Here is a 7,912-nt window from a genome sequence, read left to right as displayed (position 1 = left end):
AGAGAATGAGACCAAGAAATCCCAGGAGAGTTTCTAAGCAAGAAGCAGCAAGCTGTTTTAAGTGTAGGAGATGGCGTGGTGAAGGTGAGAAGTCAAGGGCAAGCAAAAGGAATGAGGAGGCAAGTAGGAGCCAGATGAGAGCAGGGGTTTGAGAAGATGAGTATGCTGCTATGAAAGTTAAGAAACTAAATGAGGAAACTGTCAGAAGAAAAAATTTCTGTGGTTGAAAAGACCATTTTGTCATCTGCAGCTGAGTGTAAGGGGGAACTTTCTCACAGAGAAGCAGTTCAGCATTGGCATGGGTTACTCGGCAGGGTTGTGCAGTCTCTGTCCCTGGAGGGTTTCAAGACCAGACTGAATCAAGTCCTGCACAACCTGGTCTGACCTAATGACTGATCCTTCCTGGCAAAGGAGGTTGGGCTAGAGGCATCCTGAGGTCTCTCCCACCCTAAACTGTCATATGATCCAATTTCTACTAAGCACAGGAAAACTGAAAGCTTTAGGAGTACCTTTGTCCAGCTTGCTTGAATTTAATTTTTCCAGATGACCTTGCCTAGAATATATGTGCACTGTTTGCTTTCACAATACTTAAAACCAACACAGCGATTAACTTTTGAAAAATTCCCTTCTAAAAATGCTGGACCGAGGGATTACCTGTATTAGTTTAAGGTGGTTTTTTTTTATGGTGAGTAAACTCCTCTTACAATTTCAGAAGACATCATCTTCCCCAGTAAGGAGCTAAGGACAGAAACTCCTGAATGACTGCTGTGTTTAAAGACAATGAGTTTCACAACTGCCAGACCTGGCTGCTGATGTCCTGGTGTCCCAGGAATTTGTTTGAACACTTAGTTTAACTTTTTTTTTTAGTCAGCTAGCTGTGGCACGGTTAAAGAAATGTTTTTAAACCTCTGAAGTTACATGAAGTTGCAGGATTCTCTCTCTGTAAGTTAAGTCTGTGCAAAGAATCTGGATTCTCTGTGTGTGGAAGCCTACAGACTTATTTGGACCAAACATTAAGAGAGGAAGGGACATTGCTCACTTGGCTGTTCCTTGAGGTTGAGTCAGGAGGGGTGGAACAGAGCGAGCAGTTGGCCAAAGGTGAGGGTGCTGCTGAGCCCCTCCCCGAGACGGGCTGGAGGCATTTGGAGCAGCAGCCTCTGGCCCTGGGGACACTGGGGAGACTGAACGCTGTCAAGACACAGCCTAGCATCTGACTCAGGGTTTGGCAGGGGCAGTACTGATTGCAGTTGCTGCCGAGCAGTGCATTAGGCATGCTCAGCTGGAAAGAGAAATAAAAAGCTGTATATGAAATCATCTGTGTTGCTAAGATGTCAAAATAGCTGAAATGCATTCTGGCAGTGTGGGAGGGAAAAGGTTAAGCAAAGGTACTGCATGTAGTGTCACAGTTACAGCCTCACCTGGGCCTCTGGCCAACAAAGCCAGTATTTCAGGTCGGATGGGATTCAGAAGAGGCGAGCCCTCCTCTTAAGTATGTTAGATCTAGCTGCTGTCTCTGAAGAAACTAGGCTGGAAAACAAAAATGGGAGAGAAGCTGAGCCCAAGTGCCATCTTCAGTGCTGCTTTTCTGTGGAAACAGGGAAAGTGCAGTTGTGCTTCATCTGTGTACAACTGATCGAGAAAGATCATGCCACAGGCATTCTTCCGGGCTGCTGCAGGCTTGGCTTCGGTGGGTCCCAGAGCACTGTCAGCCTTCTGAGTTCCTTGCTGGCTCCTGGGAGCTGCCAGTTGTGTCAGAGGGGACAGTTCGCAAGTGCTTTGAGTTGGTTGCAACGCTGAGTGGTCTGCCCACAGTCCTTCGAAAAGGATGACTCACCCCAGGAAGACTAACTGTGACTAACAATTCTTACTTTTATTTGGCTAGGCTCTTGCAGTACTTTGTATTTAAAGCACCATTATAACTAGTGAGCAGAGTTCCTAAAGAAATTCCCTTCAGAACAGGTAAACCCTCGTGGATAGGAGGGCAGCTTGCTCAGCATGTGCAACCCCAGTTGTATCTTACCTGCAGTTGAGAGAGGCTGTTTTAGATAACACTGGAGAATTTCTGAAGTACTGGTGTTTCCAGCTATGATCGATCCTGTCTCACCAGTGGTCTCCTCCTGTTGTCACCTGCTGATTGTCCTTGTCAAAGGATTAATTTTCCACAGTTAGAAAACTACTAGCTCGGACATTTGCCAAGGTAATGAAAGTGGGAACTGGACCTTTAAGAGGCTCTGACTTAAGTTCGTTGGTGATGATTTTTCCACATCAGAGAGAAGTACTGGAGCTAGGAGGATCTCTTAGAGTGCAGTAGGTGTTGTTGGCCTTTTTGGCTCCAAGTGGTGGGGCATTGCACAAAGGAAACTCGATAACCAGGTTAGCTCTTTCTCTGTGAGGAGAGCTCTTACCTGTAGGGCTTTTTTTTTTTTTTTTTTTACATCCTGCTTTCAGGAGGTTGGTATTGGCAACTCTCTCAAGCAAGACACAGAATTAGATGGTTCCCCCTTTTTTTTTTTTTTTTTTTGGTCCAGAATATCTATTCCTTTATTGCTACTAGCAGTGGAGAGATTACCTCTGTCTGTACTTATGCAATGACTGCTATTATTCATCGAAGTGCTGTGAGGAAGTTAGAGCAGCTATTTGCATTGGGCTCAGCACACAACCTCTGGAGCTGTCACAGCAGGCAGCTCGAGTTCACTTTGCAGCTTCCCTTTGCTGCGCCGAATGCGTTAACTTCAGAGATGTTGTCCTCACCTCATGGCCTCTTTTGTAGTTAGTCTTTCATAGGAACCAGTAAGGCAATTTCCATGGCTCCAGCCTCTGCTTTCCTAACTCAGATGTTTCTTAAGCAATACCAAAACATGTGCAGTGCTTGCCATGTGCAAATTTATGTGTGTGTTATTCAGAGGAAAAGGAAAAAAACCTTTGTGGCTGATTCCTCTGCTTGGAATGCTGAGAGGGAAAGCTGGAATGCTTACTGAGTCACCAGTGGTTCTGGGGACAAACCATTTCTGCTTCTTACTGACCAAAGAGACTAAGGGAACGGAGAAGTTCTGTAAGGTATAGTCAGCGTGAGGTTAATGTGTCACCTGTTTTGTTGAAAGCTGGCAAGGTATACTTTTAATATCTGCCTCCTCCAACCCTTTCTAAAATGTGCTTGTGCCCATCAAGGACCAGTAGCGCAAAGGTCCTGAGCTGATTTTTATGAAGCTGAAACCCTATCAGGCTAACTATGTGCATCCTTAAGGATAAGAAAATGGAAGTCCACAAAGCTGCTGGTGAGGAAGAGAAATCGATTTACATGAATACAAAGCAAAAATTGGAGATGATCAGTTTCCAGTGATGGAGAGCCTAGAGTTCTCAGACACTACTGTCCCTGTCTAAGGTGGGGGGTGATGCATATAGCCCAGTGTGTACTGATCAGAGGGGAGCTCATTGCTCACCTGTTTGACAATTCCCCCTTGTTAGTCTGCTTCCATAGCCTTCTTGCAAACACTGGATATCAGGGCTGTGCAGAAGCTGCAGCTTCACTCATGTCACTCAGAGGATATTGGGAACCACTTATGTGGTTCATACTTACGTGGTTCATCCACTTATGTCAGAGTCACTGCCTGTCTGCCAAGAGCACATGCGATTAGTGAGGGTACTTTGTTCAGCAGTGTAAGAAACTGCTTGCTGGGGGTCCAGGATTTTTACCTGTTAATGTTTGTGCTCTTTTCAGTTAAGCTTATTTACCACTCTGATTTAACTGTATGAACTGTAGAGGGTAGAGAAGCATTAACCCAGTTCTGCTGACCAAACATGCACGCAAATTCCCAGCTGCGTAGATAACAGCAGATTCTTTTTCTTGATTGAACATACTGTTTTCTTTCCACTTCAGATTTATGAGATCTGAGCATGTGTTTCTGAGAAGGTGCTCTCTGGGCTTACCGAAGCTGACGGGTAAAGCACCGCAGCTTGCCTTGCATCCTGGCTTTGCTGGCTTTCAAGTATTTAGCCTTAAAATAAATAAATATGTGTTTATGTTAGAATTTGGCAAATACCAAGGTGTTTCCTGCCAGGCATCTTTTATCAAAGCTGTTTGGAATCTTGAGTTAAATTTTTATTAATAAGAAGTTAAAATCTTCATGTTTTATATGGAGAAGAAAAGTGGGGTATTCTTGAGTACACAGAAGGCTTTTCTGTTTTTGTCAGACTAGCCATGACCTGGAGCAGCAAAAGGATAATTCTCCATGTCAAAGTGCAAGGGGGAAGTCACTGGCCTTCTGCAACATACCTTGAATTCCTGCATTCAGTTTAGAGCTGGGGCTGGGTGGCAAAAATAATTGGAAAGAAAGAAGCTAGGGATGGAATTAACTGTTCTCTTCTAACATTTCTGGTTTTGAAGCAATGGTAGAAGCAGCTTCAGCTTCTGCTTTCACAGTAAAGGTTCTCTATATATCCTTTAGGAAGTGGAGTTTCAGTTCTTTACTAGATTCCTGCATGGAATAATGCATTTCCCTTTTCTGCTTTCATTGTTCTGTGCATCTTCAGTGAATGATTACAAAGCAATGTATATGAATCCCGTTGTTGCAAGTAAAGTATCATTAGTATTGTTGGTGTATGTTGGTGCAAGAGAGCAGCTGTAGCTCCTAGACACAGAGATGGACATTCCCTCAGCAGTGTGTCCAGGTAGATTAACAGTGTCACAAAGTATAATGGGAAATTCTTACAGAATGCCAGCAGCTACCGTGGGTTTGGGAGGAAACAAGGGAGTTAATTTTGCAAAGAATCAGTTTTTTGAATTGCAGATCACATAGCCAAGGATTCTGCTTGCCTTGATGATACACTTCATGTTCTTCTCTGTTCTGCTTTTTTCATAAGAGCTTGCACAGTTTCCTTGCGTATACTTACTTGCCTGCTGGAACTGTTGCGGGATTGCTGCAGTTTCAGTCTTTTTGTTGTCTTAGTGATCTATGCAGAGTAATACACGATCAGAAAACCAGGCAGGATGGTAGAGTAAACCTTCGCTTTTGTGTAGAGAGAGGAAGTTTTATTGAATTAATTACTATTTTAGTAGCTATAAATTCTTATGTGTGTCCATTGAGATCTACTATCTGTAGTGACTGAGACAAATACCAACTTGAACAGTGCTGCATTGACAGGAAGTAAACATCTATTCTAGCTGGCATTCTTTGTCTGTTTTGGAGATGTTAACTCTCTCGTGCTCAACTCCTGAACCAGTTCTTACTTAGGTTTGGGCTTTGTTTTCTTTTTTTAAAATAAACTGACCCCACCTTTTCAGACCTTACCAGTGATACATTCAGCTAAACATTGACTGAATCCATTTTAGTCTGCCATTAAATACAAGGGGTGATCCTGCCTTATGTTTCTTAAAACAATGTTATGTAACTGTAGCATACATCCTGCATTTCTAGAGGCCCTACCTTCCTGGACACTGGCAGGAGTCTCTAGACTGTGTTTAGTGCTTATTTTAAATGAATTTGAAGCTTTCCAAAGGTTCAGTTGGCAATTCCTGCAGGGAAAGACCTGTAGGAGACAGGTGGGATGGGTGGGTGTTTGGCCTTGACAAATATCCAGATGTTTTGAGTAGGCCTGGTGTTACTCTATGGTGCCTACTGCTTGAAGGAGAAGCTCTCAGAAACATCACCCAAGACAGTAGGTTTTGAAGTTTGCCTTTTGACAGAAGGACTGACAAAGCCAGTGAAGACTGCATAATTGGAAAAGTGCTGTTTATAATTCAGTAGATTTAATGAGTGATTGGAAAGAATTTTGTTGATGCAAAACACCTACAGGAAGCATAAGACTAGACAGTTTAGCTTAGACACTCAAATTGTCTTCAGGTGAAGATTAGCTGGATAAAGATCCAACGCAGAAATGCATCTGTGCTAATGGATACACGTATGTAAACACAGAGGAGCATGGATCACGGAGCACGAGTTGATTGGGGCACACTTGGATGAGTCATTGACGGGATGTAGTAGGGATGTAGCCAGCATAACAGATGTGCTCATATTATGTGCCCAGTTTGGGAATCATTGGCTTGTAGTGGAAGAACATGAGGAGGAGGGTTACACAAAGCCATAAGAGATGCCAAGTCTCTTGTTCATGACTCACCAAGGCAGTGGCAGCTTGTACTTGCTGCTCCCTGACTAATGCAGGGGTTATTCCTGAGTGTTCAAAGAATATTGGAGGTTACTGGTTCAGAATTTTTATGCATTACATCATTTTGTTGCAATGACTAACTCATTGGGTCAGTTTATTTAGCAAGTAAGCAGAGGTAAGCAAGGGAACTGTAACAGAGTATACCTGCATTGGCTCAGCTGACGGTACAGTTTGCTCCGTGTTCTAATTACTTCTCGATAAGATTTATCTCCTTTCCTGGAGGCAGAGAGAACACAGCAGTACCTGCAGGCAGTCTATGAGTCTTAAACAGAAAACCATTTGGTTGGGGTGTGTGTGTGACTGTGGATTAAAAAAAAAATCCATTATTCCCCGAAATCTTATTTTACATGGCTTTGTGTACAGGAAGCAGTATCCATTTGTAAAGCAGCATGCTGTACGCTGCACGGAATGGTAAAGTGCCTGTAAGAGTCAGTCTTTAGGTGTAGCATACACACTCTGAGGCACGTTTGCCCCTAAATAGCTCAGTTTTTCTGAGTGCAGAATAGGCATAACATCACCCAACAAAGACAAAAAGTTAGAGGCAGTTCTAATGTCTTTCTTTGCCTTAGCTACTTAAGTCTTTAATGAGTCTGTTGGTCACTAGCATCAGGAACAGAATGTTGCCTGTAGTAGTAAGAAACGAATCATCAGGAAAATTGTTACCTTGGATATATATTTGCTAAGAGATAGGATTCTTGTATGGGAAGGCATGCCTGAGAAAATAGGAGAATGATACTACATTGTATCCCTCAAAATCTTTTAGTTTATAAGAATATGCACTTTCTTGTGTATTCTAGTTTGCTACCATACAAGTTCTCAGTGAAATGAAACTGAATGTTTACAGATTTCAGAAAACTGTGAAGGAAATGCAGAGTGCTTTTTTTTTACCTTGGGCAGAACTCTGCATGTAGAATATAGGCCCCAGGTTGTGTGAGTTTGTCCTGCATCCCTACGTCAGTGACAGCAGATTCTCAACATAGTTAAAACCTTGTTAAAAGGATTTCCATTTATTTATTTATTTTAAAGCTTGCCCATAATGATACTACCAGCGCTTGCCTTTACTTATGCAAGGTGGCAGATCTCAAAGGGTTCAAGACTCAGGACAGATAGATGTCTTCGGTGTGCCATAATGTGTTAAATCATGAGGAATACTCCCTATTCTGAAGGAAAAAGAAACTACCTTACTTTTAGTTTCACCGAGACATAACTGAGTTTGATCTCTGCACATAAAAATATTCCAGATGGAAGACATTTTTACTGTATTCTTACATAAATTACTTTGCATGTTTCTCTAGGTTACAGTGAAGGCATCTTTCAGAGAAGCAACTATAGTTTGGAACCTTCCATAGTGGGGGAATATACTGTAATATAATATAATATTATCTCTGAAAGGGTTTATGCTAATCAGCTGGAATACATTTAACTGGTGTGGTCTTTTCAGTCAGGAGTGGTGGGCTTCACTGTTTATAAAACCCACCAAAGTTACTCTATGATTTTTCAGATGTGGCAGATATGCTGTTATCTATGTTCAAGACTTGCCTGCAGAACTGTGCTGCCATCTTCATGATGATCCTGCACAGTAACCACTGCGGTGTGCAGAACCGCACTAATTCATATATTGTTGATACACTGCTATGGACACACGTTCTGATGTCAGTTTTAGTGTCCTCTTTTCATGAGGTTATGGATGCTCTCAGCATCTTGCAGCAGAAAGTTGCAATCTGGAAGGATTTGCAAATAGAGTACTAAG

Source organism: Athene noctua, chromosome 22, assembly GCF_965140245.1.
Source record: "Athene noctua chromosome 22, bAthNoc1.hap1.1, whole genome shotgun sequence".
NCBI lineage: Eukaryota > Metazoa > Chordata > Aves > Strigiformes > Strigidae > Athene > Athene noctua.
Note: the sequence above shows the minus strand (reverse complement) of the source record.